The sequence below is a fragment of the Nerophis lumbriciformis genome, linkage group LG12, assembly GCF_033978685.3.
Source record: "Nerophis lumbriciformis linkage group LG12, RoL_Nlum_v2.1, whole genome shotgun sequence".
Taxonomy (NCBI): Eukaryota; Metazoa; Chordata; class Actinopteri; order Syngnathiformes; family Syngnathidae; genus Nerophis; species Nerophis lumbriciformis.
The window spans coordinates 11358461-11383145 of record NC_084559.2 but is presented as its reverse complement, the minus strand read 5'-3'; the positions used below and the strand labels follow the sequence as shown (position 1 = coordinate 11383145).

Sequence of the window (24685 nt, the reverse complement as noted above, 5' to 3'; positions counted from 1 at the left end):
AATATGAGCATGTACAATACTCAATACTTGGTTGGAGCTCCTTTTGCCTCAATTACTGCGTTAATGCGGCGTGGCATGGAGTCGATGAGTTTCTGGCACTGCTCAGGTGTTATGAGAGCCCAGGTTGCTCTGATAGTGGCCTTCAACTCTTCTGCGTTTTTGGGTCTGGCATTCTGCATCTTCCTTTTCAGAATACCCCACAGATTTTCTATGGGGCTAAGGTCAGGGGAGTTGGCGGGCCAATTTAGAACAGAAATACCATGGTCCGTAAACCAGGCACGGGTAGATTTTGCGCTGTGTGCAGGCGCCAAGTCCTGTTGGAACTTGAAATCTCCATCTCCATAGAGCAGGTCAGCAGCAGGAAGCATGAAGTGCTCTAAAACTTGCTGGTAGGCGGCTGCGTTGACCCTGGATCTCAGGAAACAGAGTGGACCGACACCAGCAGATGACATGGCACCCCAAACCATCACTGATGGTGGAAACTTTACACTAGACTTCAGGCAACGTGGATCCTGTGCCTCTCCTGACTTCCTCCAGACTCTGGGACCTCGATTTCCAAAGGAAATGCAAAATTTGCATGGTTGGGTGATGATTTGGGGTGCCATGTCATCTGCTGGTGTCGGTCCACTCTGTTTCCTGAGATCCAGGGTCAACGCAGCCGTCTACCAGCAAGTTTTAGAGCACTTCATGCTTCCTGCTGCTGACCTGCTCTATGGAGATGGAGATTTCAAGTTCCAACAGGACTTGGCGCCTGCACACAGTGCAAAATCTACCCGTGCCTGGTTTACGGACCATGGTATTTCTGTTCTAAAATGGCCCGCCAACTCCCCTGACCTTAGCCCCATAGAAAATCTGTGGGGTATTGTGAAAAGGAAGATGCAGAATGCCAGACCCAAAAACGCAGAAGAGTTGAAGGCCACTATCAGAGCAACCTGGGCTCTCATAACACCTGAGCAGTGCCAGAAACTCATCGACTCCATGCCACGCCGCATTAACGCAGTAATTGAGGCAAAAGGAGCTCCAACCAAGTATTGAGTATTGTACATGCTCATATTTTTCATTTTCATACTTTTCAGTTGGCCAACATTTCTAAAAATCCCTTTTTTGTATTAGCCTTAAGTAATATTCTAATTTTGTGACACACGGAATTTTGGATTTTCATTTGTTGCCACTTCAAATCATCAAAATTAAATGAAATAAACATTTGAATGCATCAGTCTGTGTGCAATGAATAAATATAATGTACAAGTTACACCTTTTGAATGCAATTACTGAAATAAATCAAGTTTTTCAAAATATTCTAATTTACTGGCTTTTACCTGTATATATATATATATATATACATATATATATATATATATATATATATATATATATATATCTTAAAGAGGACACGGTGTTCACTTTTGAGTTCAATCATAATTCCAAAGTTGAAGAAAAGTCATTTTTGATTTGTTTATGCGGACTTAGTTTTGAGATAATCTTGTCAAAAGGAGCCCTGTCATGCAAAACCAACTTTTCTTACCTGTTGGTACCTGCTGGTACCTGCTGGTGTGCATTTGGGATCGGGCTCCAGTACTCTGGGATGCCCTCCCGCTAACAGTTGGAGATGCTACCTCAGTAGAAGCGATTAAGCCCCACTCATTTGTATACTCTAGCCTTTGAATAGACCCCCTTTTTAGACCAGTTGATCTGCCGTCTCTTTTCTGATTCAGTGATTTCAGATGACGCGCTAGCTGTCCAAAGTCGGGACCCGGGGTGGACCACTCATCTGTGCATCAGTTGGGGACGTCTCTGTGCTGCTGACTTGTCTCCTGATCTCCTGCTGGCCCCACTATGGACTGGACTCTCACTATTATGTTAGATCCACTATGGACTGGACTCTCACTATTTTGTTGGATCCACTTTGGACTGGAATCTCACTATTCTGTTAGATCCACTATGGACTGGACTCTCACACTATTATGTTAGATCCACTATGGACTGGACTCTTACTATTATGTTAGATCCACTATGGACTGGACTCTCACTATTATGTTAGATCCACTATGGACTGGACTCTCACTATTATGTTAGATCCACTATGGACTGGACTCTCACTATTATGTTAGATCCACTATGGACTGGACTCTCACTATTATGTTAGATCCACTATGGACTGGACTCTCACTATTTTGTTAGATCCACTAAGGACTGGACTCTCACTATTATATTAGATCCACTATGGACTGGACTCTCACTATTATGTTAGATCCACTAGGGACTGGACTCTCACTATTATGTGAGATCCACTATGGACTGGACTCTCACACTATTATGTCAGATCCACTATGGACTGGACTTTCACTATTATGTTAGATCCACTATAGACTGGACTCTCACACTATTATGTTAGATCTACTATGGACTGGACTCTCACACTATTATGTTAGATCCACTATGGACTGGACTCTCTCTATTATGTTTGATCCACTATGGACTGGACTCTCACACTATTATATTAGATCCACTATGGACTGGACTCTCTCTATTATGTTTGATCCACTATGGACTGGACTCTCACTATTATGTTAGATCCACTATGGACTGGACTCTCACTATTATGTTAGATCCACTATGGACTGGACTCTCACTATTATGTTGGATCCACTATGGACTGGACTCTCACTATTATGTTAGATCCACTATGGACTGGACTCTCACTATTATGTTAGATCCACTAGGGACTGGACTCTCACTATTATGTTAGATCCACTATGGACTGGACTCTCACACTATTAGCTAGATCCACTCGATGTCCATTTTTTGCAAATATATTGTATTTAATTTTCCAGTTAAAATGACTTTTGCCAATCATACTTTGCCCACTCAGACCCTTCATACCTGCACACATCCACACTCACATGCACACTTGAGGACAGAAGTGCACTTGGACTTTAACAACTCAAGGTTTACAGTATAGACATGATTAGAAAAAGTACCCAGATATGGTATACAGTAAATATCCATCCATCCCGCTCTGGCTCAGGATCAGCGGGCGATCCAGACCATAGCAAAATGGATGAAGATTCCTGGGCGTCAAGGATCCTCAGGAAGTGATCACTAGATCACATCCCGGGGACCTTTCCACCGTTCACACTTAAAAAAAGAAGAAGAAAGTCACCTTTTCAATCGGATGCAAAAAATAAATAAAAAGGTAACACTTTAGTATGAGACACATATTCACCATTAATTAGATGCTTATTAACATGCAAATTAGTAACACATTGGCTCTTAATTAAGTACTTTTTAATGCCTTATTCTGCATGGCCTTAATATACAACTAACCCCAACCCTCTAACCCTAACCCTAGCCCCAACCCTAACCTTAACTCTAACCTTAACCCCAACCCCAACACCAACCATTAACCCTAACTCTAACTCTAACCATAACCATAACCCTAACCCTCAACGAAGCGTGAGTGCGAGCCCGTTGGACCATAGACGGGCCGTGCAAACCCTTATTTTTTTTTTTTTCTCTCTTTTCTATCGCCCCACCTCAACCCTTAACCTAACCCTAACCAAACCCTAACCCTAACCCTAACCCTAACCCTAACCTTAACCCTCAACGAGGCGTGAGTACGAGCCCGTTGGACCATAGACGGGCCGTGCAAACCCTTCTTATCTTTTTTTTCACTCTTTTCTATCGCCCCAACTCATTTTCCTTTATGCCTAACCCTAACCCTAACCCCAACCCCAACCCTAGCCCTAACCCGAACAAACAATTTTTCTTTATGCCTAACCCCAACCCCAACCCTAACCTTAACTCTAACCCTAACCCCAACCCTAACCCTAACCCTAACCCTAACCCTAACCCCAACCCTAACACTAACTCTAACCATAGCCCTAACCTTAACCCTCAACGAGGCGTGAGTGCGAGCCCGTTGGACCATAGACGGACTGTGCACACCCTTCTTATCTTTTTTTTCACTCTTTTCTATCGCCCCACCGCAACCCTTAGCCCTAACCCTAACCAACTATTTTACTTTATGCCTAACCCTAACCCCAACCCCAACCCCAACCCTAGCCCTAACCCTAACCAACTATTTTCTTTATGCCTAGCCTTAACCCTAACCATAATCCTAACCCCAACCCTAACCCTAACCTTAACCCCAACCCCAACCCTAACCCTAACCCTAACACGAACCCAACCCTAACCCTAACCATAACGCTAACCCTCAACGAGGCGTGAGTGCGAGCCCTTTGGACCATAGACGGACCGTGCAGACCCTTCTTATCTTTTTGTTCACTCTAACCCTAACCTTAACCCTCAACGAGGCGTGAGTGCGAGCCCGTTGGAACATAGACGGACCGTGCAGACCTTTCTTATCTTTTTTTCACTCTTTTCTATCGCCCCACCCCAACCCTTTGCCCTAACCCAAACCAACACTTTTTCCTTTATGCCTAACCCTAACCCTAACCCTAACCCCAACCCCAACCCTAGCCCTAACCCGAACAAACAATTTTTCTTTATGCCTAACCCCAACCCCAACCCTAACCTTAACTCTAACCCTAACCCTAACCCTAACCCCAACCCTAACACTAACTCTAACCATAGCCCTAACCTTAACCCTCAACGAGGCGTGAGTGCGAGCCCGTTGGACCATAGACGGACTGTGCACACCCTTCTTATCTTTTTTTTCACTCTTTTCTATCGCCCCACCGCAACCCTTAGCCCTAACCCTAACCAACTATTTTACTTTATGCCTAACCCTAACCCCAACCCCAACCCCAACCCTAGCCCTAACCCTAACCAACTATTTTCTTTATGCCTAGCCTTAACCCTAACCCTAACCATAATCCTAACCCCAACCCTAACCCTAACCTTAACCCCAACCCCAACCCTAACCCTAACCCTAACACGAACCCTACCCTAACCCTAACCATAACGCTAACCCTCAACGAGGCGTGAGTGCGAGCCCGTTGGACCATAGACGGACCGTGCAGACACTTCTTATCTTTTTGTTCACTCGTTTCTATCGCCCCACCCCAACCCTTAGCCCTAACCCTAACCAACTATTTTACTTTATGCCTAACCCTAACCCTAACCCCAACCCCAACCCCAACCCTAGCCCTAACCCTAACCAACTATTTTCTTTATGCCTAGCCCTAACCCTAACCATAATCCTAACCCCAACCCTAACCCTAACCCTAACCCTAACCCTAACCTTAACCCCAACCCTAACCCTAACCCTAACCCTAACTCTAACCATAACTCTAACCCTCAACGAGGCGTGAGTGCGAGCCCGTTGGACCATAGACGGACCGTGCAGACCCTTCTTATCTTTTTTTCACTCTTTTCTATAGCCCCACCCCAACCCTTAGCCCTAACCCTAACCAACTATTTTACTTTATGCCTAACCCCAACCCCAACCCCAACCCTAGCCCTAACCCTAACCAACTATTTGCTTTATGCCTAGCCCTAACCCTAACCCTAACCATAATCCTAACCCCAAACCTAACCATAACCTTAACCCCAACCCCAAACCTAACCCTAACCCAACCCCAACCCTAACCCTAACTCTAACCATAACTCTAACCCTCAACGAGGCGTGAGTGCGAGCCCGTTGGACCATAGACGGACCATGCACACCCTTCTTATCTTTTTGTTCATCCTTTTCTATCGCCCCACCCCAACCCTTAGCCCTAACCCTAACCAACTATTTTACTTTATGCCTAACCCTAACCCTAGACCCAACCCCAACCCTAGCCCTAACCCTAACCAACTATTTTTCTTGATGCCTAACCCTAACCCTAACCATAATCCTAACCCCAACCCAAACCCTAACCTTAACCCCAACCCTAACCCTAACCCTAACCCTAACCCTAACCCTAACCCTAACCCTATCCCTAACTTTAACCATAACTCTAACCCTCAACAAGGTGTGAGTGCGAGCCCGTTGGACCATAGACGGACCGTGCAGACCCTTCTTATCTTTTTTTCACTCTTTTCTATCGCCCCACCCCAAACCCTTAGCCCTAACCCTAACCAACACTTGTTCCTTTATGCCTAACCCTAACCCTAACCATAACCCTAACCCTAACCCCAACCCCAACCCTAGCCCTTACCCGAACAAACTATTTTTCTTTATGCCTAACCCCAACCCCAACCCTAACCCTAACCCCAACCCTAACCAACTATTTTCTTTATGCCTAGCCCTAACCCTAACCATAATCCTAACCCCAACCCTAACCCTAACCTTAACCCCAACCCTAACCCTAACCCTAACCATAACTCTAACCCTCAACGAGGCGTGAGTGCAAGCCCGTTGGACCATAGACGGACCGTGCAGAACCTTCTTATCTTTTTTTCACTCTTTTCTATCGCCCCACCCAAACCCTTAGCCCTAACCCTAACCAACACTTTTCCCTTTATGCCTAACCCTAACCCTAACCCCAACCCCAACCCTAGCCCTAACCCGAACAAACTATTTTCTTTATGCCTAACCCCAACCCCAACCCTAACCCCAACCCTAACGTTAACTCTAACCCTAACCCTAACCCCAACCCCAACCCTAACCCTAACCCTAACTCTAACCATAACTCTAACCCTCAACGAGGCGTGAGTGCGAGCCCGTTGTACCATAGACGGACCATGCACACCCTTCTTAGCTTTTTGTTCACTCTTTTCTATCGCCCCACCCCAACCCTTAGCCGTAGGGTTAGGGTTAACCCTAACCCTAACCCTAACCCTAACCCTAACCCCAACCCCAAACCTAACCCTAACTCTAATCTAACCATAACCCTAACCTTAACCCTCAACAAGGCGTGAGTGCAAACCCGTTGGTCCATAGACGGACTGTGCACACCCTTCTTATCTTTTTTTTCACTCTTTTCTATCGCCCCACCCCAACCCTTAGCCCTAACCCTAACCAACTATTTTACTTTGTGCCTAACCCTAACCCTAACCCCAACCCCAACCCTAGCCCTAACCCTAACCAACTATTTTCTTTATGCCTAGCCCTAACCCTAACCATAATCCTAACCCCAACCCTAACACTAACCTTAACCCCAACCCCAACCCTAACCCTAACCCCAACCCAACCCCACCCCTAACCCTAACCCTAACCCTAACTCTAACCATAACTCTAACCCTCAACGAGGCGTGAGTGTGAGCCCGTTGTACCATAGACGGACCATGCACACCCTTCTTAGCTTTTTGTTCACTCTTTTCTATCGCCCCACCCCAACCCTTAGCCGTAGGGTTAGGGTTAACCCTAACCCTAACCCTAACCCCAACCCCAAACCTAACCCTAACTCTAATCTAACCATAACCCTAACCTTAACCCTCAACAAGGCGTGAGTGCAAACCCGTTGGTCCATAGACGGACTGTGCACACCCTTCTTATCTTTTTTTTCACTCTTTTCTATCGCCCCACCCCAACCCTTAGCCCTAACCCTAACCAACTATTTTACTTTATGCCTAACCCTAACCCCAACCCCAACCCTAGCCCTAACCCTAACCAACTATTTTCTTTATGCCTAGCCCTAACCCTAACCATAATCCTAACCCCAACCCTAACCCTAACCTTAACCCCAACCCCAACCCTAACCCTAACCCTAACCCAACCCCACCCCTAACCCTAACCCTAACCCTAACTCTAACCATAACTCTAACCCTCAACGAGGCGTGAGTGTGAGCCCGTTGTACCATAGACGGACCATGCACACCCTTCTTAGCTTTTTGTTCACTCTTTTCTATCGCCCCACCCCAACCCTTAGCCCTAACCAACTATTTTACTTTATGCCTAACCCTAACCCTAGCCCCAACCCCAACCCTAGCCCTAACCCTAACCAACTATTTTTCATTATGCCTAACCCTAACCCTAACCCTAACCATAATCCTAACCCCAACCCTAACCCTAACCCTAACCTAAACCCCAACCCAAACCCTAACCCTAATCCTAACCCTAACTTTAACCATAACTCTAACCCTCAACGAGGTGTGAGTGCGAGCCCGTTGGACCATAGATGGACCGTGCAGACCTTTCTTATCTTTTTTTCACTCTTTTCTATCGCCCCACCCCAACCCTTAGCCCTAACCCTTACCAACACATTTTCCTTTATGCCTAACCCTAACCCTAACCCTAACCTTAACTCTAACCCTAACCCCAACCCTAACCCTAACCCTAACCCTAACCCCAACCCTAACCCTAACTCTAATCTAACCCTAACCCTAACCTTAACCCTCAACGAGGCGTGAGTGCGAGCCCGTTGGACCATAGACGGACCGTGCAGACCCTTCTTATCTTTTTTTCACTCTTTTCTATCGCCCTACCCCAACCCTTAGCCCTAACCCTAACCAACACTTTTTCCTTTATGCCTAACCCTAACCCTAACCTGAACCCCAACTCCAACCCTAGCCCTAACCCTAACCAACTATTTTCTTTATGCCTAACTCTAACCCTAACCCTAACCCTAACCCCAACCCTAGCCCTAACCCGAACAAACTATTTTTCTTTATGCCTTACCCCAACCCCAACCCTAACCCCAACCCTAACCTTAACTCTAACCCTAACCCCAACCCTAACCCTAACTCTAATCTAACCATAACCCTAACCTTAACCCTCAACGAGGCGTGAGTGCGAGCCCATTGGACCATAGACGGACTGTGCACACCCTTCTTATCTTTTTTTTCACTCTTTTCTATCGCCCCACCCCAACCCTTAGCCCTAACCCTAACCAACTATTTTTCTTTATGCCTAACCCTAACCCTAACCTGAACCCCAACTCCAACCCTAGCCCTAACCCTAACCAACTATTTTTCTTTATGCCTAACTCTAACCCTAACCATAATCCTAACCCCAACCCTAACCCTAACCTCAACCCCAACCCCAACCCCAACCCTAACCCTAACTCTAACTCTAACTCTAACCATAACCCTAACCTTAACCCTCAACGAGGCGTGAGTGCGAGCCCGTTGGACCATAGACGTACGGACTGTGCACACCCTTCATAACTTTTTTTTCACTCTTTTCTATCGCCCCACCCCAACCCTTAGCCCTAACCCTAACCAACTCTTTTCTCTTTATGCCTAACCCTAATCCTAGCCCTAACCCCAACCCCAACCCTAGCCCTAACAAATTAATTTTCTTTATGCCTAACCCCAACCCCAACCCCAACCCTAACCTTAACTCTAACCCTAACCCCAACCCTAACTTAACCCCAACAAAAACCCCAACCCTAACCCTAACCCTAACTCTAACCATAACCCTAACCCTCAACGAGGCGTGAGTGCGAGCCCGTTGGACCATAAACAGACCGTGCACACCCTTCTTATCTTTTTTTTCACTCTTTTCTATCGCCCCACCCCAATCCTTAGCCCTAACCCTAACCAACTATTTTATTTTATGCCTAACCCTAACCCTAACCCCAACCCCAACCCTAACTCTAACCATAACCCTACCCCTAACTCTAACCCTAACCCTCTAACCCTCTAACCCTAACCTCTAACCCTAACCTCTAACCCTAACCCTTATTATACAACTTACCCTAACCCTAACCCTCTAAGCCTAACCCTACCCTCTAACCCTGACCCTTATTATACAACTAACCCTAAGCCTAACCCTACCCTCTAACCCTGACCCTTATTATACAACTAACCCTAACCCTAACCCTCTAACCCTGACCCTACCCTCTAACCCTGACCCTTATTATACATTTAACCCTAACCCTACCCTCTAACCCTGACCCTTATTATACAACTAACCCTAACCCTAACCCTCTAACCCTGTTCCCGTAGTGTCCAAATAACTCTAAAATAAGTCTTTGTTACTTAGAATATGTTCCCCTGGTGTCCAAATAACTCTAAATTAAGTCTGTGTTACAAAGAATATGTTCCCCTAATGTCAAAATAACTCTAAAATAGGTCTTTGTTACTTAGAATATGTTCCCCTCGTGTCCAAATAACTCTAAATTAAGTCTGTGTTACTTAGAATATGTTCCCCTAGTGTCCAAATAACTCTAAATTAAGTCTGTGTTACTTAGAATATGTTCCCTTAGTGTCCAAATAACTCTAAATTAAGTCTGTGTTACTTAGAATATGTTCCCCTAGTGTCCAAATAACTCTAAATTAAGTCTGTGTTACTTAAAAAACATTCCCCTAGTGTCCAAATAACTCTAAATTAAGTCTTTGTTATTTAGAATATGTTCCCTTAGTGTCCAAATAACTCTAAATTAAGTCTTTGTTACTTAGAATATGTTCCCTTAGTGTCCAAATAACTCTAAATTAAGTCTGTGTTACTTAGAATATGTTCCCTTAGTGTCCAAATAACTCTAAATTAAGTCTGTGTTACTTAGAATATATTCCCCTAGTGTCCAAATAACTCTAAATTAAGTCTGTGTTACTTAAAATACATTCCCCTAGTGTCCAAATAACTCTATATTAAGTCTTTGTTACTTAGAATATGTTCCCCTAGTGTCCAAATAACTCTAAATTAAGTCTTTGTTACTTAGAATATGTTCCCCATACTAAAGTGTTACCAATAAAATAAATACAAATTAAAACATTTTAAAAAAGTCACAAAAAAAAGAAAGTAAAACGTAACAAAACCATATCAAAAGTGACACAAAAAAGCAATGGTAGTGTGGGAACGATACAAAAAATAACTATAATAAAAATGGAATAAAACTACAAAAAAGAGATGACCATTTTTTTTATTTCTCTTTTCCCTTCTTCTTTCCTTTTTTCCTTTCCCGAGGGAAAAACAAATGTCTCTAAGGCTTCCAGGTTAGTTCCCATTAATTCATATTTGTAGAGTTTATACATCTTATTTTTTTAAGAGTCATTACGTTCACTTAACCAGAATGTCTGTAAATCAGGATTAATATCACTCAAGACATGCAAATTGTAGGGTAACCTGGCCTATAAAGCTGAGCTCCTCTATGCAGCCTGGTGCTGCTACACAAGGGTAAGACCGAGAGGGTAAAGCCTGGATTCTGCTCGGTTCTCTTGCACGGTCTGTCTTCACCCAATCTCCAAATCCCTCCCTCTATGTCCACTTTTCACTGCTTTTTATTCTTCTGTCTAGATTGGCAATTTCTCCCCCAGGGTCTCTGGAGGGAACTTTTCTGCTAGACCAATTTCATCCTTTGGTCTACCTTCACTCCAAACAACCTCCCCCCCACCCGCACCTTCGCCACAACTGCGTTGTTTTGCACTTTCTCGGTGTCCCTCATCCATTTTTTTTCCCACACCTGCTCTAGACCTCGGGCCTCATCAACGCCTGTGTGCCCCTCTGATTTGCAGGACAGCTCCTGTGGTGACGATTAGGGCGAAGTCCCGCCGAGAACCGGAAAGCGGGTCTCTGCGGGGAATCAAAAGGCTATTCCATGCCTGGCTCAACCTCTATGATCCCTTGGCTACCAGACCGAGAAGGCTGGGCGGAGCAGAAAGTAAAAAGGGATGAGGAGACGGACGTCACTTAAAATATGCGCACAAACACAATTCATCCTGTTAGAATAATTATACATAAATTATCACACAAGTCGTATGCTTATACTTGTTATCTTCCACTGCAAGTTAGGAGTTGCCTCGTTGCTGCTGCTGTTTGTGTCTTTCAGCCAAGGACGGACATCGAGTACTTCAACCATACTTGCCAACCTTGAGACCTCCGAATTCGGAAGATGTTTTTTTCTTAAGGTGGGCGGTAGAGATGCGCGGATAGGCAATTATTTCATCCGCAACCGCATCAGAAAGTCGTCAACCATCCGCAATCCACCCGATCTAACATTTGATCAGAACCGCATCCGCCCGCACCCGCCCGTTGTTATATATCTAATATAGACGATGCAAGGCATTAGTGAGGTTATAAAGCTTTTTTGCCTGTTAAAGAAAGGAGACTGATCCAATGCAGCACAGACATTTCGCGTGCCACGCTGTCACGACCCAGACGCACACCAGTGCGCAATCATATGGGAGCCGCGCTGAGCGCACCTCCAAGCGCGTCTCGCTGCCGGCGACGGCCGGGTATGGGCCCAACGCTCCAGCGCCATCCATTTTCAGGGCTAGTTGATTCGGCAGGTGGGTTGTTACACACTCCTTAGCGGGTTCCGACGTCCATGGCCACCGTCCTGCTGTCTATATCAACCAGGGTGAGCCCCACCCCTTTCGTGAGCGCACTGCGCGCGGAGTGACCCCTGTTACGCGCCCCCGGCAACAGGGGTGGCGGGCAGGTAAGCTGCGCGGGCGGAGCGCGCGGAGTGACTCCGCGGTTGTGCCCGCAAACCGCGCATCTCTAGTGGGCGGGGTCGGTGTGGGCGGGGCCGGGGGCGGGGTTAAGGGGGGAGGAGTATATTTATAGCTAGAATTCACTGAAATTCAAGTATTTCTTATATATATATATATATATATATATATATATATATATATATATATATATATATATATATATATATATATATATATATAAATATATATATATATTGTCGGAGGCAGATAATTACATATATCCGAATTTAAGTTGTACTTCTTTTATTTCATAGTCATATTTGAAAACAGCTCGTGTTTTCCATTTCTTCTCTTGCTGCTCTGTCTGCAAGTAAACTGTGTGTTAACCTTGAGTTCTTTGGAATGTGTTTTGACTCGCATTTGTTTTGTCTACAGAGATGGGACGAGAGAGAGGGTGGTGGGATCGGGAAGACAGACCATTTTTTGGGAGGCGCGATAGAATGTTCTAGGGTTAGACTGGTCTCAATCAAAATGTATATTGGCAAAGCTTTGAGAATATACAACAAAATACCTATTCTGTCTCTGGTGGTTTTTCAACTCAGCTTTAAGTGTCGGAAAGAACTTGGGAGCGAATTGTGACTTGAATTCCCTGGGAGGAACAACTGGTCCAAAACGCAACAATATATATAATAAAATAAATACTTGACTTTCAGTGAATTCTAGCTATATATACATATTAGGGTTGTCCAATAATGGCTTTTTGCCGATATCCGATATTCCGATATTGTCCAACTCTTTAATTACCGATACCGATATCAACCGATACCGATACATACAGTTGTGGAATTAACACATTATTATGCCTAATTTGGACAACCAGGTATGGTGAAGATAAGGTCCTTTTTTAAAGGGGAACATTATCACAATTTCAGAAGGGTTAAAACCATTAAAAATCAGTTCCCAGTGGCTTATTTTATTTTTCGAAGTTTTTTTCAAAATTTTACCCAATACGCTTCAAAGTGCCTGATTTTAACCATCGTTATAAACACCCGTCCATTTTCCTGTGACGTCACATAGTGAAGCCAACACAAACAAACATGGCGGAAAGAACAGCAAGCTATAGCGACATTAGCTCGGATTCAGACTCGGATTTCAGCGGCTTAAGCGATTCAACAGATTACGCATGTATTGAAACGGATGGTTGTAGTGTGGAGGCAGGTAGCGATTACGAAATTGAAGAAGAAACTGAAGCTATTGAGCCATATCGGTTTGAACCGTATGCAAGCGAAACCGAGGAAAACGACACGACAGCCAGCGACACGGGAGAAAGCGAGGACGAATTCGGCGATCGCCTTCTAACCAACGATTGGTATGTGTTTGTTTGGCATTAAAGGAAACTAACAACTATGAACTAGGTTTACAGCATATGAAATACATTTGGCAACAACATGCACTTTGAGAGTGCAGACAGCCCAATTTTCATCATTTAATATATTCTGTAGACATACACTCATCCGCGCTCTTTTCCTGAAAGCTGATCCGTCCAGTTTTGGAGTTGATGTCAGCAGGCCAGGGAAGCTAGGGTCGATATTCTTCTCTTGATCATCTTGGGACGGTGTGAGCCAAGACATCCAGGGGGTTTAGCTCGCTCGTCTGCGGGAACAAACTGCCGCCGTTGCTTGCCGTGCTACCGAGGATCCTTTGTCCCTGAATTGCTCACACACTGCGGCAGATTCAATGGGGGTCTGGCGGCGGATTTCTTTGACTTTATCGTTGGAAATGCATCTGCTTTGAGTGTCGCAGGATATCCACATTCTTGCCATCTCTGTCGTAGCATAGCTTTCGTCGGTAAAGTGTGCGGAACAAACGTCCAATTTCTTGCCACTTTGGCATCTTTGGGCCACTGGTGCAACTTGAATCCGTCCCTGTTCGTGTTGTTACACCCTCCGACAACACACCGACGAGGCATGATGTCTCCAAGGTACGGAAAACAGTCGAAAAAAAACGGAAAATAACAGAGCTGATTTGACTCGGTGTTTGAGAAAATGGCGGATTGCTTCCCGATGTGACGCCATGTTGTGACGTCATTGCTCCTAGAGCGAATAATAGAAAGGCGTTTAATTTGTCAAAATTCACCCATTTAGAGTTCGGAAATCGGTTAAAAAAATATATGGTCTTTTTTCTGCAACATCAAGGTATATATTGACGCTTACATAGGTCTGGTGATAATGTTCCCCTTTAAAAAATTAATAAAATAAAATAAGATGAATAAATTAAAAACATTTTCTTGAATAAAAAAGAAAGTATAACAATATAAAAACAGTTACATAGAAACTAGTAATGAATGAAAATGAGTCAAATGAAGTGTTAAAGGTTAGTACTATTAGTGGAGCAGCAGCACGCACAATCATGTGTGCTTACGGACTGTATCCCTTGCAGACTGTATTGATATATATTGATATATAATGTAGGAACCACAATATTAATAACAGAAAGAAACAACCCTTTTGTGTGAATGGGGGAGGGAAGTTTTTTGGGTTGGTGCACTAATTGTAAGTGTATCTTGTGTTTTTTATGTTGATTTAATAAAATAAAAAAACAAAATAAAAACAAAAAATAAATAAAAAAATTAAATAAAAAACCGATACCGATAAAAAACAAAAAACGATACCGATATTTTCCGAATTTACATTTTAAAGCATTTATCGGCCGATAATATCGGCTGATAAATATATATTATATATATATATATATATATATATTAGAGATGTCCGATAATATCGGCAGGCCGATATTATCGGACATCTCTAATACATATATATATATATATATATATATATATATATACGGTGGATGTCGTTGTGGCTTGTGCAGCCCTTTGAGACACTTGTGATTTAGGGCTATATAAATAAACATTGATTGATTGATATATTTATTTAATTATATATATATATATATACATACTGTATATATACATATATACACACTAGAGATGCGCGGATAGGCAATTATTTAATCCGCAACCGCATCAGAAAGTCGTCAACCATCCGCCATCCACCCGATGTAACATTTGATCAGAACCGCACCCGCCCGCACCCGCCCGTTGTTATATATCTAATATAGACGATGCAAGGCATTAGTGAGGTTATAAAGCTTTTGCCTGTTAAAGAAAGGAGACTGATCCAATGCAGCACAGACATTCGCGTGCCACGCTGTCACGACCCAGACGCACACCAGTGCGCAATCATACGGGAGCCGCGCTGAGCGCACCTCCAAGCGCGTCTCGCTGCCGGCGACGGCCGGGTATGTGCCCGACGCTCCAGCGCCATCCATTTTCAGGGCTAGTTGATTCGGCAGGTGGGTTGTTACACACTCCTTAGCGGGTTCCGACTTCCATGGCCACCGTCCTGCTGTCTATATCAACCAGGGTGAGCCCCACCCCTTTCGTGAGCGCACTGCGCGCGGAGTGACCCCTGTTACGCGCCCCCGGCAACAGGGGTGGCGGGCAGGTAAGCTGCGCGGGCGGAGCGCTCCGGAGTGACCCCTGTTACGAGCCCCCGGCCACGGGGGTGGCGGGCAGGTAAGCTGCTTACCTGCTGCGCGTGACGCCGGCCGCGGTGAAGGCGGACGAGGTGGGGTGTCGGTGCGGTGGGCGCGGTGGTGACCCTGGACGTGCGTCGGGCCCTTCTCGCGGATCGCCTCAGCTACGGCTCCCGGTGGGGCCCTCTCCGGTGAGGCGTCCCTTCTCCGCTCCGTAAAAGTGTCCATCTCTTTTTTTTTCTTCTTCTGTTGTGGCATATGCTGCAGGTGCCTGCTCGTTTTTCGTATGTGGGTAACAACATTTAACTATGTATATATATTTCCCAATTGGTTTAACTGCCACCCGCCTGAATCTATTTAAAATCTAATTTTTTTTTATTTCAACCGCCCGACCCGACCCGCGGATAAAATCTAATTTTTTTTAAATTCATCCGCGGACTCCGCGGTTGTGCCCGCAAACCGCGCATCTCTAATATATATATATATATATATATATACTGTGGATGTCGTGGCTTGTGCAGCCCTTTGAGACACTTGTGATTTAGGGCTATATAAATAAACATTGATTGATTGATTGATTGATATATTTATTTCATTATATATATATATATATATATATATATATATATATATATATATATATATATATATATATATATATATATATATATATATAAATATATATATATATATGTATATATATATATATATATATATATGTATATATATATATATATATATATATATATATATATATATATATATATATATATATATATATATACACACACCGTATTTTCCGGAGTATAAGTCTCACCTGCCGAAAATGCATAATAAAGAAGGAAAAAAACATATATAAGTCGCACTTTTGGGGACATTTATTTGATAAAAGCCAACACCAAGAATAGACATTTGAAAGGCAATTTAAAATAAATAAAGAATAGTGAACAACAGGCTGAATAAGTGTACGTTATATGAGGCATAAATAACCAACTGGTATGTTAACGTAACATATTATGGTAAGAGTCATTCAAATAACTATAACATATAGAACATGCTATACGTTTACCAAACAATCTGTCACTCCTAATCGCTAAATCCCATGAAATCTTATACGTCTAGTCTCTTACGTGAATGAGATCAATAACATTATTTGATATTTTACGCTAACGTGTTAATCATTTCACACATAAGTCGCTCCTGAGTATAAGTCGCACCCCCGGCCAAACTATGAAAAAAACTGCGACTTATAGTCCGAAAAATACGGTATATATGTATATCTACATTTACAGAAATACTTGAATTTCAGTGTTGATTTATTTACACATACACACAAACATAAAAGTCTGATCTATAAAATGTGCAGGCAGCATACCACTTCCCCTTCGAGCTGTCCTGGATGAACTGAAATGATTTTTTCCAATCATTATGGAACTTGCAAGCGTACTTCTTCTTCTTACTCGTCGTAGCCATGTCTCTTCTTCGTTCTTATTCTTCGTCTCTGTTGTGTTTTTGGACATTACTACTTGCCGTAGTTTTGAAGCAATGCATGGTGGGAATCCGGATGTTGTGTGTGTCAGTTTATTAACGTGGAATAAACACACGCTGAGAAATAGCGGTGGTAGACTGTAACTGAGTGTGCAGCCCCATACGTTTCTCCTCATGAGCAAAATTGAAATATGTCTCTGCTTGATTCCTTGCTTCTTGTCTCGTTTAATAGATAGTTCGATGCTTAAACCTGACACATCCGTTCATAGAACATATTTAAACAGACTTTGCGAATCTGCCTAGATAACTAAGTCTGCATGTACAGGTGTTTGTGTGCTAGGAGGCCAAGGCCATTTGGAATCAGAGTTCATTCAACATAGGACGTTTTGGGTAGAAAGGCACATAACTTGTTATCTTCCACTGCAAGTTAGGAGTTGCCTTGCTGCTGTTGTTTGTGTCTTTCAGCCAGCCACAGCCAAGGACAGACTTGGAGTACCTCAACGCAGACGAAACAGAGACCGGGCGACATCACGAGCGTCCGCACATTTTCATTCTGAATAATCACGTATTGTGTCAACACACCCCTCAGCGATGTTAACTAGGGAACTCCTGAATAAAATAGGGAGCGCGGGGACTGTACCTCAGAGCATGGTGGGAGACTGTAACTGAGTGTGCAGCCCCATACGTTTCTCCTCATGAGCAAAATTTAAATATGTCTCTGCTTGATTCCTTTGCTTCTTGTCTCGTTTAATAGATAGTTTGATGCTTAAACCTGACACATCCGTTCATAGAACATATTTAAACAGACTTTGCGAATCTGCCTAGATAACTAAGTCCGCATGTACAGGTGTTTGCGTGCTAGGAGGCCAAGGCCATTTGGAATCAGAGTTCATTCAACATAGGACGTTCTGGGTAGAAAGGCACATAACTTATATTCCACTGCAAGTTAGGAGTTGCCTCGCTGCTGTTGTTTGTGTCTTTCAGCCAGCCACAGCCAAGGACGGACTTGGAGTACCTCAACGCAGACGAAACAGAGACCGGGCGAAATCACGAGCGTCAGCACATTTTCATTCTGAATAATCACGTATTGTGTCTACATACCCCTCAGCGATGTAAACTAGGGAACTCCTGAATAAAATGGGGAATGCGGGGGCTGTACCTCAGAGCGTGGTGGGAGACTGTAACTGAGTGTGCAGCCCCATACGTTTCTCCTCATGAGCAAAATTTAAATATGTCTCTGCTTGATTCCTTGCTTCTTGTCTCGTTTAATAGATAGTTCGATGCTTAAACCTGACACATCCGTCCATAGAACATCTTTAAACAGACTTAGCGAATCTGCATAGATAACTAAGTCCGCATGTACAGGTGTTTGCGTGCTAGGAGGCCAAGGCCATTTGGAATCAGAGTTCATTCAACATAGGACGTTCTGGGTAGAAAGGCACATAACTTGTTATCTTCCACTGCAAGTTAGGAGTTGCCTCGCTGCTGTTGTTTGTGTCTTTCAGCCAGCCACAGCCAAGGACGGACTTGGAGTACCTCAACGCAGACGAAACAGAGACCGGGCGACATCACGAGTGTCAGCACATTTTCATTCTGAATAATCACGTATTGTGTCAACACACCCCTCAGCGATGTAAACTAGGGAACTCCTGAATAAAATGGGGAGCGCGGGGGCTGTACCCCCGAGCGTGGTGGGAGACTGTAACTGAGTGTGCAGCCCCATACGTTTCTCCTCATTAGCAAAATTTAAATATGTCTCTACCTGATTCCTTGCTTCTTGTCTCATTTAATAGATAGTTTGATGCTTAAACCTGACACATCCGTTCATAGAACATATTTAAACAGATTTTGCGAATCTGCCTAGATAACTAAGTCCGCATGTGCAGGTGTTTGCGTGCTAGGAGGCCAAGGCCATTTGGAATCAGAGTTCATTCAACATAGGACGTTCTGGGTCGAAAGAAGGAGCTTATTTAAATGATAATGAGGGACAATCCATTGGATTTAGCGCTGGTGAAGGGAGGGAAAAAAACGGGGTGGGAGCGGGGTTGGGGGGGGACCCATTAAAACGCCAGCGGTTCATAAGCCATAGGGTCGGCGTACAGCTAAACACTCTCTCTTAAAAGCCATTATACATGGCTCTCAATGGATTTCTGCAGTGCTTAGGACTTCAAAAGGATTTAAGAACCCGCGCCAGAGTGGGAGAGTTTGGGGGAGCGGGGAAGGACGAGTGTGTGTGTGTGTGTGTGTGTGTGTGTGTGTGTGTGTGTGTGTGTGTGTGTGAGGCGGTTATATTGGTTGGTGGCGAAGAGAGATGGGGTGGAAGCTGGCGGCGTGCAAGGGTTAACTAACAGCTCGGGAGAGAAGAAATGTTGCTAAATCCGCCCCCTAATCCTCTCCACATTTCCATGCCCCTCTTCCACTCTCACAAGAAGGAAAAAAAAACAAGGAAAACCTGAAGACAAGAGTGAATCCGGTCAACGTTTTCCTATCTCGGAGCATTTGTTGCAAGGGAAATTGGGGTGATTGAGGTAGTCGCAGCTCCCGGGGTCAAATGATGCAAGTCTTGATGTCATCTGTGGCGCTAAGATCAGGTAGGTGGGTTTATTTGGAAACGGGAGCTTGTTTGAGACCCCCTGAAGCAGCTCAGCCCCCAACCACCCCCCCACCCGCAACCTCTCCTCCACAAGATAACCCTCGCCAAGCCCCCATATTTCCCTAATCCATGTGTGGCTTATTGCCGGGGCCATCGCTGCACTGCAAGCACAATTACCGAGTCAAAATAAACAGATAAAGAGCCAAACCACAGCAACGGACAAACACCCCCCCAACTCTAAACACCCCACTCCCAAATTGATGCATGACTGTTTTTAAAGGCAGACAGGCGGCGACACCCGCACGTCACGTTTGTCTACATTTCCTTTTGGCGGCATGACAAGAACGTTGAATCTCAGTTGTTGCCGACACGGCGTCATTAGTTACAAGCTTTTAAAGCCGCGGAGACACTTTGATGTGGTGTGGAAATTAAGAGCGCTCTCGGTTTAGCGGCAGCTGAAAAAAACATGTCAGGAAGGCGGTGACACAAGTTTTTTTTTATTTACGATGGTTTGAGAACATGCATACAATTACAACATGATACATCACAAGTTGCAGTTTTTTTCTTTTCAACATGTTCGAAAAGAAGTAGGTAGAAGCAGATCTTAGTGGTTAGAGTGTCCGCCCTGAGATCGGTAGGTTGTTTGTCAATCAATCAATCAATGTTTACTTATATAACCCTAAATCACAAGTGTCTCAAAGGGCTGCACAAGCCACAACAACATCCTCAACTCAGATCCCACATCAGGGCAAGGAAAAACTCAACCCAATGGGACAATTAGAAACCTTGATCCACTATGGATTGGACTCTCACTATTATGCTAAATCCACTATGGACTGGACTCTCACACTATTATGTTAGACCCACAATGGACTGGACTCTCACTATTATGTTAGATCCACTATGGACTGGACTCTTACATTATTATGTTAGACCCACAATGGACTGGACTCTCACTATTATGTTAGATCCACTATGGACTGGACTCTCATTATTATGTTAGATCCACTATGGACTGGACTCTCACACTATTATGTTAGATCCACTATGGACTGGACTCTCACTATTATGTTAGATCCACTATGGACTGGACTCTCACTATTATGTTAGATCCACTATGGACTGGACTCCCACTATTATGTTAGATCCACTATGGACTGGACTCTCACACTATTATGTGAGATCCACTATGGACTGGACTCTCACTATTATGTTAGATCCACTGTGGACTGGACTCTCACACTATTATGTTAGATCCACTATGGACTGGACTCTCACTATTATGTTAGATCCACTATGGACTGGACTCTCATTATTATGTTAGATCCACTATGGACTGGACTCTCACTATTATGTTAGATCCACTATGGACTGGACTCTCACTATTATGTTAGATCCACTATGGACTGGACTCTCATTATTATGTTAGATCCACTATGGACTGGACTCTCACACTATTATGATACATCCACTTTGGACTGGACTCTCACACTATTATGATACATCCACTTTGGACTGGACTCTCACACTATTATGTTAGATCCACTATGGACTGGACTCTCACACTATTATGTGAGATCCACTATGGACTGGACTCTCTCACTATTATGTTAGATCCACTATGGACTGGACTTTCACACTATTATGTTAGATCCACTATGGACTGGACTCTCACACTATTATGTTAGATCCACTATGGACTGGACTCTCACTATTATATTAGATCCACTATGGACTGGACTTTCACACTATTATGTTAGATCCACTATGGACTGGACTCTCACACTATTATGTTAGATCCACTATGGACTGCACTCTCACACTATTATGTTAGATCCACTATGGACTGGACTCTCACACTATTATGTTAGATCCACTATGGACTGGACTCTCACTATTATGTTAGATCCACTATGGACTGGACTCTCACTATTATGTTAGATCCACTATGGACTGGACTCTCACACTATTATGTTAGATCCACTATGGACTGGACTCTCACACTATTATGTTAGATCCACTATGGTCTGGACTCTCACACTATTATGTTAGATCCACTATGGACTGGACTCTCACACTATTATGTTAGATCCACTATGGACTGGACTCTCACACTATTATGTTAGATCCACTATGGACTGGACTCTCACTATTATGTTAGATCCACTATGGACTGGACTCTCACACTATTATGTTAGATCCACTATGGACTGGACTCTCACACTATTATGTTAGATCCACTATGGACTGGACTCTCACACTATTATATTAGATCCAGTATGGACTGGACTCTCACTATTATGTTAGATCCACTATGGACTGGACTTTCACACTATTATGTTAGATCCACTATGGACTGGACTCTCATTATTATGTTAGATCCACTATGGACTGGACTCTTACACTATTATGTTAGATCCACTATGGACTGGACTCTCACTATTATGTTAGATCCACTATGGACTGGACTCCCACTATTATGTTAGATCCACTATGGACTGGACTCCCACTATTATGTTAGATCCACTATGGACTGGACTCTCACTATTATGTTGGATCCACTATGGACTGAACTCTCACAATATTATGTTAGATCCACTATGGACTGGACTCTCACTATTATGTTAGATCCACTATGGACTGGACTCTCACAATTATGTTAGATCCACTATGGACTGGACTCTCACTATTATGTTAGATCCACTATGGACTGGACTCTCACACTATTATGTTAGATCCACTATGGACTGGACTCTCACAATATTATGTTAGATCCACTATGGACTGGACTCTCACACTATTATGTTAGATCCACTATGGACTGGACTCTCACAAAATTATGTTAGATCCACTATGGACTGGACTCTCACACTATAATGCTAGATCCACTATGGACTGGACTCTCACTATTATGTTGGATCCACTATGGACTGGACTCTCACAACATTATGTTAGATCCACTATGGACTGGACTCTCACACTATTATGTTAGATCCACTATGGACTGGACTCTCACACTATTAACTAGATCCACTATGGACTGGACTCTCACACTATTATGTTGGATCCACTATGGACTGGACTCTCACACTATTATGTGAGATCCACTATGGACTGGACTCTCACACTATTATGTTAGATCCACTATGGACTGGACTCTCATTATTATGTTAGATCCACTATGGACTGGACTCTCACACTATTATGTTAGATCCACTATGGACGGGACTCTCACACTATTATGTTAGATCCACTATGGACTGGACTCTCACAATATTATGTTAGATCCACTATGGACTGGACTCTCACTATTATGTTAGATCCACTATGGACTGCACTCTCTCACTATTATGTTAGATCAACTATGGACTGGACTCTCGCACTATTATGTTAGATCCACTATGGACTGGACTCTCACTATTATGTTAGATCCACTACGGACTGGACTCTCACTATTATATTAGATCCACTATGGACTGGACTCTCACACTATTATGTTAGATCCACTATGGACTGGACTCTCACACTATTATGCTAGATCCACTATGGACTGGACTCTCACTATTATGTTAGATCCACTATGGACTGGACTCTCACACTATTATGTGAGATCCACTATGGACTGGATTCTCATTATTATGTTAGATCCACTATGGACTGGACTCTCACACTATTATGTTAGATCCACTATGGACTGGACTCTCACTATTATGTTAGATCCACTATGGACTGCACTCTCTCACTATTATGTTAGATCAACTATGGACTGGACTCTCGCACTATTATGTTAGATCCACTATGGACTGGACTCTCACTATTATGTTAGATCCACTACGGACTGGACTCTCACTATTATATTAGATCCACTATGGACTGGACTCTCACACTATTATGTTAGATCCACTATGGACTGGACTCTCACACTATTATGCTAGATCCACTATGGACTGGACTCTCACTATTATGTTAGATCCACTATGGACTGGACTCTCACACTATTATGTGAGATCCACTATGGACTGGACTCTCACACTATTATGTTAGATCCACTATGGACTGGACTCTCACACTATTATGTTAGATCCACTATGGACTGGACTCTCACACTATTTTGTGAGATCCACTATGGACTGGACTCTCACTATTATGTTAGATCGACTATGGACTGGACTCTCTCACTATTATGTTAGATCCTCTATGGACTGGACTCTCACACTATTATGTTAGATCCACTATGGACTGGACTCTCACACTATTATGTTAGATCCACTATGGACTGGACTCTCACACTATTATGTTAGATCCACTATGGTCTGGACTCTCACACTATTATGTTAGATCCACTATGGACTGGACTCTCACACTATTATGTTAGATCCACTATGGACTGGACTCTCACACTATTATGTTAGATCCACTATGGTCTGGACTCTCACACTATTATGTTAGATCCACTATGGACTGGACTCTCACACTATTATGTTAGATCCACTATGGACTGGACTCTCACACTATTATGTGAAATCCACTATGGACTGGACTCTCACTCATCACATCACACCAATTCTCAAATCCCTTCACTGGCTTCCTATTATTCAAAGTCTCCCTACTAACCCACCAGTGCCTCCATGGAAATGACCCCCTCTACCTCAAAGAACTGCTCACCCCCAAATCCTCCACACGACACCTCCGCTCCGGACAGGCTAACCTCCGAGGACAAAGCTGCGAACAATGGGAGACCGGGCTTTCTGCTTCGCCGCTACCCAGTCTGTGGAACGCTCTCCCTGACCACCTGAGGGCACCACAGACTGTGGATGCTTTTAAAAAAGGCTTAAAAACCTTTCTTTTTTTTAAAAA

At 43.7% G+C, this 24685-nt stretch overlaps 1 protein-coding gene across 5 annotated transcripts in view; it reads right to left on the bottom strand.

The window, feature by feature from the left end:
- The window catches only part of fbrsl1 (fibrosin-like 1), a 1050133-nt gene that overhangs the window by 606534 nt on the left and 418914 nt on the right, over positions 1 to 24685 (bottom strand). The gene's annotated exons all lie outside the window — the stretch shown is intronic.